The sequence below is a fragment of the Gracilinanus agilis genome, chromosome 1 (genome assembly GCF_016433145.1).
Source record: "Gracilinanus agilis isolate LMUSP501 chromosome 1, AgileGrace, whole genome shotgun sequence".
Taxonomy (NCBI): domain Eukaryota; kingdom Metazoa; phylum Chordata; class Mammalia; order Didelphimorphia; family Didelphidae; genus Gracilinanus; species Gracilinanus agilis.
Genome location: NC_058130.1, coordinates 755,355,476 through 755,367,242, shown reverse-complemented (window position 1 = coordinate 755,367,242; position 11,767 = coordinate 755,355,476).

The window sequence follows — 11,767 nt, the reverse complement described above, 5'->3', positions numbered from 1 at the left end:
GGGGGAGGGGGGAGGGGGAAAGGAGGAAAGGGGAGGTGACGTCAGGAGAAGTGAGCAGCTTCCGAGGACCGGGGGAGGCTGCTGTCGGGGGCGCAGAGTGATGGGACTCTGGGGGAGGAGGATGACGTCAGGGAAACCGAACAACATTTATATGGGGAGGCGATTGACGTTAGGGAAAGGACGGAAATTGACGTCAGCATGGCAGAGCGAGGTTAGAGACCTGGAAGGGGATGACGTCAGGGATTCAGGGCCCTCCCTTCCCCCCAACCCACCTCACCCTCGCCTCTGGAAGAGAGGAAGATCAATGTCAGGGGCACAAAGCTTGTATGGGGAACTGGAAGGAAATGACGTTGGGGGGGGGCCAGAATAAAAATGGAAGATGACGTCAGAAAGTCTGTCTGTCTGTCTGTCTGTCTGTCTGTCTCTCTCTCTCTCTCTCACACACACACACACACACACACACTCAACATATCCCCAAGAGAAGGAGAGAAGTCAATATCAAGAGCACCATATCTGGGGAACTGGAAGGGATGACGTTGGGGGGCCCAGAATGAAGAATGCAAGATGAAGTCAGTGGCTCAGAATACCACACACATAAACACTCGCGCAGGAAAAATGGGACACAAAATGTGTTGAAAGGACATGTCAGGGGTGCAGAGTAAAGTCCAGGTACAGGATGGAGACGATGTCAGGGTTCTCCGAGACAACCGAGGGGATAGCGAGGGAGACTGACATCAACAACTCAGAACCAAGTTGAGGAGCTGGAAGAACGCTGCTGATGTTGATGATGTCAGTAGTTCAGGAAGTGGAAGAGATTGATGTCAGAGAGCAAAGGTAGGAAAGGAGAAGGGGATTCATGTCAGGGTTGTTAATTTGGAAAAACACAGAACCACTAAAATGGTCAGAATAACCGAATCCTCTAATCAGGTAAGAAAACAAGTTCCTAGTATTCCTCGACACCCGGAGCCAAGGCTCTGGGACTCTGGGAACAGTGTCTCTGAGAGAAGGCACCGCCAAAGATGACTGTCCAAAGAATAACAGAACTTGGGGGTCTTCTATACCTTCTGGGGGGAACAAGAGCTGGGAAGAATGATGACTAGCTCTACACTGGATACAAGGAAGGGAGGAACCCAGGGCATGAGTGACAGGAAGAGGCTGTACCTAGCTACAAAAAAAATAATTCCAGCCAGGGGCTGGATGGCCAGATCAGTGTTGATAAACTTTTAAAACCTTTGAACCAGGATACCTAAGGCTTGATTGACTACTAGTTTTATCTAAACTAGGATCATGAAGTACCTTAAAATCTATTGTTTAGTTCAGAGGAAGTGTCAGTTGAGTCACCCAGGTCAGTCAGGTGCTTCCCCCAAGGCAAGTTTCTAAAGGACAAAGGGGCAAACTTGGGTTTCCAGAAATAGAGTTGGCAGGGTCATAAAGCAAGTCCAGGGAACTGGAAAGGGATAACAGAGATTTAAAATAAAGTTAAGGAATGGAAGAGGAAGACATGGACAAGGAACAAATCTATGCAACTGAGTCTGGTCATGTGGAAGCACAAGGAGAGGTTAAGAAATTGGAAGAGGATGACCAAGGGAGCCTAGGAACTAAAAGAGGTTGATGCCAGCCAGTGAACCTAGGGAAAGTGTAGGCATTCATGTCAAGGGTGCAGAGGATGGCACCAGGGACTGCAAAGTGAGGTTAGGGAATGGAAGCACATGGTATCATGAGCATGTAGGGGAGGAGAAGAGATTGACATGAGGGGTGTAAAGAGAGGTTAGAGAAGATGAAGTCAGAAATAGAGAGCCTGAGGAAGGAGAAGAGATTAATGCAGAACATGGGAGGTGGAGAATGTCAGGAGAATTCACTAAGGTTAGAGAACTGGAGGCGGTTGACATTCAGGGCTCAGAGCACAGTTTAGGGAACTAGAGGAAGATGATGTCAGGGGTGCAAAGTAAGTAAGGTTTGGGATATGGAAAAGGATGATTTCATTATTAATTTTATTTTATTTTTCCCCAATTACATATAAAAACAATTTTCAACATTTTTCAAAGAATACCGAGTCTTGAATTCTCTCCCATCCCCTCTCCCCCTTAATATGGTAAGCAATCTCCCATAGATTTTACATGTGTAATCCTGTAAAACATTTTTTCCACATTAACCCTTTTGTGGAAGGAAACTCAAATAGAGAAGAAAATGAAGAAAATGAAAAAAGTTTGCTTTGGTCTGGTTTCAGACTTAGTTCTTTTTCTCTGGAAGTAGATGGCATTTTTTATCATGAGTCCTTTGGGATAGTTTTGGGTCACTGTATTGCTGAGAACAGCTGTTATTCACAGTTGTTTATTGTAAAGTATTCCTGTCACTGTACAGTGTTCTTCTGGTTGTGCTTATTTCACTCTACTTCAGTTTGTGTAAATCTTTCCAGGTTTTTCTGAGCTCCTCTTGCTTGCCATTTTTTACAGCACAATAGTATTCCATTACAATCATATAATGTAGCTTACTCAGCCATTCCCCATATCTTTGCCCCACTAAAAAAGTTTTAAAAAATTTTGTACATATAGGTCCTTTTTGGTTTTTTATCTCTATGGGATACAAACCTGGTATTGCCAGGTTAAAAGGTATGCACTGTTTTATAGCCCTTTGGGTATAGGTCCAAATTGCTCTCCTGAATGATTGAATCAGTTCACAACTCCCCCAACAATGCATTTACATCCCAGCTTTCCCATATCCCCTTCAAGTTTTGTCATTTTCCTTTTCTGACATAATAGCCAATCAGATAGGTGCAGGATGGTAAAGAAAATGACTTCAAAGGAGCAAAGCAATCATAAGAAGCTGGACAAAGGTCACTAGAGACACAGAGCAATTTTGGAAAAGGAAGGATTATAGTATCAGGAGAGCCAAAAGAGCTTAGCCAAGGGAGGGAGGGAGGGAGGGAAGGAAGCAAGGACAAGTTGTTGGGAGTTGGGGAATGAAGAAGTGAGAGAGGGGGTATAAGGAGAAGAACACTGGCCTGGGAGTCAGGAGACCTGGATTTGTTCTGCTGCTGGTGGAAAGATTGCCAAAAGAAGACTCTCAAATTGAATCCCAGATCTAATTCTTACTGCCTATATGACCTTGGGCTAATGGAAGATAACTTCTCTGTGCCTTGGGTTGCTCATCCATAAAGAGAAGAGGATATATCTTTTAGGTCACTTTCAGCTCTAAGAGAAGCAGGATAGCATCGTCAAAAGACACAGTAGTGGAAAACACTTTGGATATGAGTTAAAGGAACTGAATTCTAGTCCTGACTCTTCTGCTTACTACATTGTGATCTTGAACAAATTCCTCAACCACAATGAACCTCAGTTTCCTCATCTCTTTAAGGTCCTTTCCAGCTGTAAAACTATGATCCTATGACTTACAAAATTATACAGAAATAAAATCAGGAGAAACAGAATAGCACATACACTAATGATACGTATATAGGGAACACATGACTGCATACTGGGGAGTCCAAGGTTCAAAGCTTATCTCTGAAACTACCTGTATGACTATGGACAAGCTGCTGAACCTCTCTAAACCTCAGTTTTCTGCTCTGTAAAATGGGGATAATAAAACACAAGAATGATAATAACATGATTCAATACCTATCTTATAGTTGTTGTGAATGAATAAATGTAAGTGCATTTATTAAACCTTTACTTAGGAAGGGCTCTCCAAATAGCAGGAAAATCTTCCATTTCCACCCCTTCCCACCCTTGCCAGTTGGATTCATTAGGCTAAAGCTTCCTCTCCCTGGGCCATCAGTAAGCCCTTTTGAACTAGTCCCATTTATATCAACAGAAGGCACTGACTTAATGGGCAAATTACTTAACCGTGGGTTCAGTTTCCTTATTTGTAAAATAAGGACAATAATTGTGCTTACTCCCAGGGTTGTGAGGATAAAATGAGATTATGTTCATTGCAAAGTTTTTTTTAACTTCAAAGGGTATATATATAAATACTAGTTAGTATTTTAACAGCTATCCTATATTCTATATAATATTTATATTTAGCATAAATATTGTCATGTTATATTATGTTGTGTTATATTATATTACATTCTGTTATATAATAACTATTATATTATATTCTGGTTGCAGCTTATGGTAAGACCTACGTGGGGGTGGGGAGAGAGGACATACACAGAGAACAAAAGTGAACAGTAAACATTCAGAGAGGGACACACATTTAAGGGAATTTGCAACCTCAGAGAATACACGTGGAAGAGTGCACATGTAAGAAATACATGTCACTAGGGTGATGGCAACAGAACCACTAGTATCCTTGTTTAAAAACTCTTTTCTTCATTGGATTTTTATGCCTCTTTTTCCAGTGGACCAATTTTGCTTTTTAAGTTATTATTTTCTTTTTGCATTACTTTCATTTCTTTTTCCCATTTTTCTTTCCATTTTTTAAGATTCTTTTTTGAGTCCTTCCAGTGCTTGAGACTAATTTCCATTTTTCTTTACATTTTTGCATGTGATTGCTTGGATCTCACCCATCCCCTGTTGACTCTGTACTTTGCTCTTTGTCCCCACAGAAATTTCCTAGGGTTAGGTGCTTCTTTTGCTGTTTGCTCATTTTCCTAGCCTTTTTTTTTGCCTGTGGTCTGGGAATTCTAAAAACTGCTGATTCTGTCACCTCAGCTGATGGCTTCCTATGGACTATTTTGCCGTAGGGCTAGGTCTTCACTGAAGTGCAGGCTTGAAAGGGCCAGGTGCTATGAACTTCTGGAGCTCACTGCAGACTGGTGCCAGGGCCTAAGACTTCAAGGGGTGGGTGTGGGCTGTGGGGGGCTCTGTTATTGGTATAGGCAGGGTCCTGGGGATCCTGAAGTTGGCCTATGTCCAGACTAGAGCAGTTGGTATTCAGCCAGAACTCCTCTGTGTGCAGTTTTGCTTCTAGTTCCCCCTTATCCTGTCAAAATTGACTTTCTCTCTGTCTACCTTTCAAGTTGTATTTAGTGGGAGAACCCCTCATTCTGTCTTGCTGTTGGTTTTTGATTCCTATCATTTTGAGGTGCTTTTTAAAGATTTGTTTGGAAGGATTGTCAGAGTGATTTCAGCTTTCATTGTTACTAAGCCTCCATCTTGGCTCCAACCCCCCTAATATCCTTTGCAAGTGTAATCAGTGAACTTTTGCAGATAGTAAACATTTAACAAATGTCTTTTCATTGATTCATTCATCCATTAGGCAAATTGTTTCTCTGCTGAGCTGGAGCCCTCTCTTGTTCTAAGTGTTCTCCTGGCCACTCTTTGGGTCTTCTCCACTGAACTGCTCTCTACTGGCTGTATCCATCACTGTTACTGCTACTCTCTGTTGCGTTTCTATTATCATTGTTAATGCTGTATTCTGCTATAAGCAGCTCATCTTCCAATATCTTTCCTTCCTAGTAAGGGGAGAAAAGTCTTTCAAATCTTTAGCTTGAGAGAGCCCCAAGAACCATCTTTGGCACTTTTGCAATCCCAAGCAGCTCGGATCTTAGATTTAGGGACCTTTGAGGTCTTCTTGTCCAACTCATTCATTTTACAGATAAAGAAATTGAGGCCCAGAGAGACCTGCCCAAGTTCACACAGATAATAAGTAGTAGAATGGATCAGGATTCAAACACAGGCTCTCTAACTCCAGATAATTAGAATAGCTAGCTAAGTTCTTGTTTTAAAACATTATCTCATGTGATCCTCTCAACAACCTTGGGAGAAAAGCACTATGATTATTCCCATTTTACAGAAGAGAAAACTGAGGCAGGCAGAGAGTAAGTGACTTGCCCAGAGTCACACAGCTAGAAAGTATCTGATGCAAAATTTGAACTCATGTCTTCCTGACTCTAGCCCAGTCCTCTGTCTTCTGTGCTTCCTAGTAGCCTTACTTCATTTATGCCTTTACAATACTATTGCCTTGCTACCTAAGCAATATCTGTCCCTAACTGATTCAAGGATATTCTCTAAAGGTTTCTCTGAAGAACTTGGGTATTAATTGTGAGGCATGAGAGACACTGGCACAGGACCATTCTGCATGGCATGCCCACCTCAAAGAAGGTATTGTGCTCTATGAACAAAGCAAAATTGCAATAACTCAAAAGAAACGTGAGATATACACGTTTAGAGATGTCTTCATCCCAAATGTTCATATGGACTATGTGTGCCCAATCTTCCAGCTTGTATTAATCTGATCAGCCACAGCTGGACACACTGTACATTGACCTTGACATAATATAGAATATATATATATATATATATATATATATATATATATATATAATATAGAGGACAACAACCAACCAACCAATTGACCAACCCAACTTCCTACCACCTCTTCTTTCTCTTCTTCCTTTTTCCTAGGAACTTTATAACCTTCTATTTGTCCTGAAGAATAAGGAAGAGACAAGGAAGAGACTCATTTGCCATTCACTGTTTTAAAGTTAGACTTTTACTGATAATAGAAAACCACAACTAAAAACATTCATCTAGGTGTGGAACCGACTTTAGGTTCCCAACCATAGTGCAAGCATAGACTTCATCCTACCCAGCTAGAAAAGCTTCAAATGTAAGAACATATATTTCTTTTTTATTTTTATCTTTTGGAAAATGTTATTTAATTGATTCATTTAGAATATTTTTCCGTGGTTACAAGATTCATGTTCTTTCCCTTTCCTCCTCTCTTCTGTATCCAATGTGCAATTCCATTGGGTTTTACATGTGTCATTGATCAAGACCTATTTCCATATTATTGATATTTGCACTAGGGTGATTATCTACATCCTCAATTATATCCCCATTGACCCATGTGATCAAGTAGTTGTTTTTCTTTTGTATTTCTACTCCCACAGTTCTTCCTCTGAATGTGGATAGTGAAGAACATATATTTCTTGATGTTAAGGAGTGTCTTACTTTTGGATCCCCAGCACTTAAACCAGTGCCTGGTACATTGTACGTGCTTAATAGATGCTTGTTGGATTGAATTGAAATGAGGGCCCAATAATAAATGGTGTGTCTCATCCAAGAATGGTCAAGTGAAGTTTGGAAAGGCTGGTTACCAGCTTGGTTATGGGGCAACAAATCTTTCTGCCACAACAACTCTCAGAGACCATCTAAGCCACAGAGAGGAGCCGTGATCTGTGTCACGGAAGGAAGTCTGTACACCCCCACAAACTCACACATCCTTGAAGTACCGGGGAAAACATACATTGCAAAATTTGTAAAAAAGCACTTTAAAGGGACATCCAAAATAGCAAGCAATTTAACCCTGTAATGGGATGAGATGTTGGTCTAAATGACCTCAAAGACCTCTTTCTGCTCTAAAATTTTTTTGATTCTATGAATGCTGTTACCAGCTAGACTGAACCTGACTAGCTTGGCCAATTCAATTGAAGACAATTCAGAAAACATTTATCAAGAGCCTACTATGTGCCAGGCACTGTATTAGGGTACTGGACAATCAATCAACATTCATTTTTGTTGTTGTTCAGTCATTTTCAGTGATGTCCAGTTCTTTGTGACCCCATTTGGGATGTTCTTGGCAAAGATACTGGAGTGGTTTGCCATTTCCTTCTCCAGTTCATTCAACAGATGGGGAAACTGAGGCAAATGGTGTCCAGCATCACACAACTAATTGAGTATTTGAGGCCAGATTTGAACTCAGAAGGATGAATCTTCCTGACTCCAGGCCTAGCATTCTATCCACTGAGCCATCTGGTTGCCAAACATTTCTTAAGTGTCTACTGTGTGCTAGTCCAGTGATAGTAAACCTATGACACGCGTGTAAGCACTGACACGCATAGCCATTTTCGATGACATGCAGCCGCATCCAGAGAAGTTTGGGGCCGCATGCCCAGGATGAAACATTTGCTGTAGTGTGGTGTAGACACTCTGTGCACTGTAGATGATAATTCTACCTATATTCATTTACCTATTTTGATTTATTAAACATAGTTATATAGTACAATTATATATTTTTGTTATTTAAACTATAAATATGAAGAAAATATGTTTTTTTTCTCAAAGTGACACACCACCTGAGTGATGCTCATTTTTTTAGCGAATTTTGACACACTGAGCTCAAAAGGTTGCCCATCACTGGGCTAGTCATTATATTTAGAGTACTGGATAATCAGTTAACCAGTCAACAACCATTTCTTAAGTGCATATTATGTGCCAGTCTTTATTGGGGTACTAAAATCTACAATCAGTCAAGCAACTAATCAATCAACAAATATTTATTTAGTGCCTACTCTGTGCCAAGTTTTAGCTGTCCTATGCTTATGAATGTAAAGCCAAATATAAAAGAGTCTCTGCTCTCAAAGAACTTACATTCATAAATTACAGTTCCAGAACTAGAAGGGATCTATCTCTGAGGCCACCTCGTCCAACCCCTTCATTTTACAGATGAGGAAAATGAGGCCCAGAGAAGAGAAGATACTTTTTCAAAATCACTTAGGTAGGAAACAAGCAGTAGAGTCTGTATTTGAACTCAGGACCTGTGACCTTTAGTTCCATGCTCTTTCACCTACACCCCATTGCCTCTCCAACACTCTAACAAAAGGGACAGTCGTTAGATGCATAAAAAGATACCATATAGATACAAAAGAAATACAAGATAGTTTGGGCATAAAGAATACTAGGAATTGGAGGAATCAGGAGAGGCTTCAAGGAAAAGGTGGCAAAACTTAGGTCCTACTAGGTGGTTATATTACATATACAAGCAAGCAAATGCAGAGCACACAAACAAAAATATAATGGTGTTTCTTTTTTAATTTCCAATTTCTTTACACCTTTTTTGATATCAATTTACAATTTATTCATCTTCAGTTTTTTATTATCTCCATTTCCAAATATTCCAAATGACTTCCCAGCGAGTCACCCCACCCTGCCTTAGCAAAGAAAGAAGAAAAAAGAAAGAAAGCGGGATAAAGTGGTTCAGCAAAATTAACCAACATAATTGATGGAGTCTCAGAGTTCTTGGAATGTTCCAAACCAATAATACTAAAGAATGGAGGAAGACACATTTTTCTCATCTCTCTTTAAGGATGAGCTAGGTAAAAATTGCACAGCACTCTATTTCCATTTTTTTTTGTCTTTCTATTTAGATGTTTGTAGTCATTGTGTACATTGTTTTCGTGGTTCTGCTTATTTCACATTGTTTCAGTTCATTAAGATCTTCCCATGATTCTCTGAATTCAGTATCCCATTGTCTTTTCCAAAGCAGTAAAACTCCATTAAGATTCACCAAAATTTACCCAAATCTGTTCTACCATTTCCCAGTCAAAGTACATCTACTTTGTACCCAGCTTGGAATACATGTTGGGACTGGGTCACTATGTCAAATGGTATGAACAGGGGTAAGGACTCCCCATTTAATAAAAACTGGAGAACAGTCTGGCTGAAATTAAGTTTAGACCAACATTTCCTTTAATATACCAAGCTAAGCTCCAAATCAATATATTTCATCTATAAAAAGTCCCATCAAACTTTTGAAGAGCATAGAAGAAATGCCTTTTCAGATCTGTGGAGAGGGGAAGAGCTCATGACCAAACAAGTGATAGAGAGTCTCACGCAAGATAAAATGGACAATTCTGTTTACATAAAATTTTAAAAAAATTGCACAAACAAATCAAATGTACTAAAAATTGAAGGGAAACATAAATAGGAGGGGAAAAATCTTTTCAATAAATGTCTCCGAGGAAGATCTCTTTTCCAAGATATAGAAGGAACTGATTCAAATTATCCAGTAGACAAATGGGCAAAGGATATGAACGGGCAGTTTTCGTAGGAAGAAATAAAAAGCCAACAATAATCAGATGATGGGGGCAGCTGGGCGGCTCAGTGGATAGAGAGCCAGGGCTAAAGACGGGAGGTCCTGGGTTCAAATCTGGCCTCAGACACTTCCTAGCTGTGTGACCCTGGACAAGTTACTTCACCCCCATTGCCTAGCCCTTGATGCTCTTCTACTTTGGAACCAACACATAGTATTGATTCTTAAGACAGAACATAAGGGTTTTAATTATTAAAAAAGTAAAAGGAAAGTACATGGATATTTTTGTCAACATTTATCATACAGTAAAAGGGAAAGAGCACTAGTTTTAGCATCTGAGCCAGGATTTGAATTTGAACTTGAGTCTTCCTTGATCCAGCGCTCAATCCACCTAGCTTCCATAACATCAAAGCACTTTACTTTTCTATCCTAATAGAGAAAAAAAAATGCCTTCTCTACCTTAGTGGTTCTTACATTCCTCTCGCTAGACTGTATCATCCTCTGAGTTTCACAGAATCCGCTTTTGGAAGGCACAAGAAGATCTCACTTCTGGTTTCCTGAAAAGTTCAGCAGCCAGGAACAGCAGCTCTTTTTCAGCTGAAGCTTTTTAGCAGAGACTAAGAGATCAAAGATCCATTTTTTTTTTTCTGTCTAGAAGAATCCCAAAGGGAAGGACAACTGGGTAGAGCAGTGAAGAGAGACCCATCTTCCCGAGTTCAAATCCAACCTCAGAGTGTGACCCTGGGCAAGTCACTTAACCCCATTTGCCTCAGTTTCCTCATCTGTATAATGATCTAGAGAAGGAAATGGCAAGCCGCTCCAGTAAGAAAACCCCAATTCGTCACATGATGAACATGGAAATATGTATTTCATGCTCGTACGTGTACAGTCTATCATCATATTACCTGCCTCTTGGGGAAGAGGGAAGGAGAGGGAGTGAACATGGAACACAAAATGTCAGAAAACAATTGTTAAAAATTATTTTAACAGGAAAATTATTTATATATATTTATAACTATATAAACACATATTAATAAATATATAATATCGTATATAATAAACTAATATAATAATAAATTACGTAACAAAGAATATTAATTTAATCTTTTTACTTGTTAAAATAATAAAAAAAAATCAAACCCCAAGATAGGGTCTTGACGAGTTCAACCTGGCTGAAAGTACCACTGAACAGCATCCCAAAGCATCTTCTTCCTTCAGCTTCCAGGTCTAGTTAGGCTAAATGATCAAAATGATGTCTATAGCGCCACCCAGTGACCTTGCAGAGGCGGTGCATCTAGCCAAAGAACAGAACAGTTTCCCCTTCCTCCCAAAACGTGTCCTGTAAGGATTTCTTTTGAGCTCGAATTAAATCATGATCAACTGTAAAAGAATTAGCTCTTCTGATCAAGACAGTGATCCTAGACAATTCCAAAGGAGCCCAGTTGAAAAATGCTCTCTACCTCCAAAGAGAGAACGGATAGACTCTGCAAATGCAAATGGATCCATTTCCTTTTTTTTAAACATAGCTAATATGGGGGCAGCTGGGTAGCTCAACGGATGGAAAGCCAGGCCTAGAGACTGGAGGTCCTGGGTTCAAATGTGACCTCAGACACTTCCTGGCTGTGTGACCCTGGGCAAGTCACTTAACCCCTATTGCCTAGCCCTTACAGCTCTTCTGCCTTGAAACCAATACAAAGTATTGATTTTAAAACAGAAGATAAAGATAAAAAAAAAAAAGAAGAAACATAACTAATATGGAAATATGTTTTGCATGGTTGCACATGTATAATTGATGTTTTGTTGTTTGCCTTCCCACGGGGTAGTAAAGGGACTTAGAGGGAGGGAGAGGATTTGGGCATTGATTTTTTTTTTAATGTTAAAAATAAATAATTTTTTATTTTTAAGTTTTAATTTTTAAAAAGAAAGATAAACTCACAAAAAAATGATTCAATTAGATTGGGAGTCCCCTTAACATCTGACTAAGATGACAGAAATCTCTTGCATT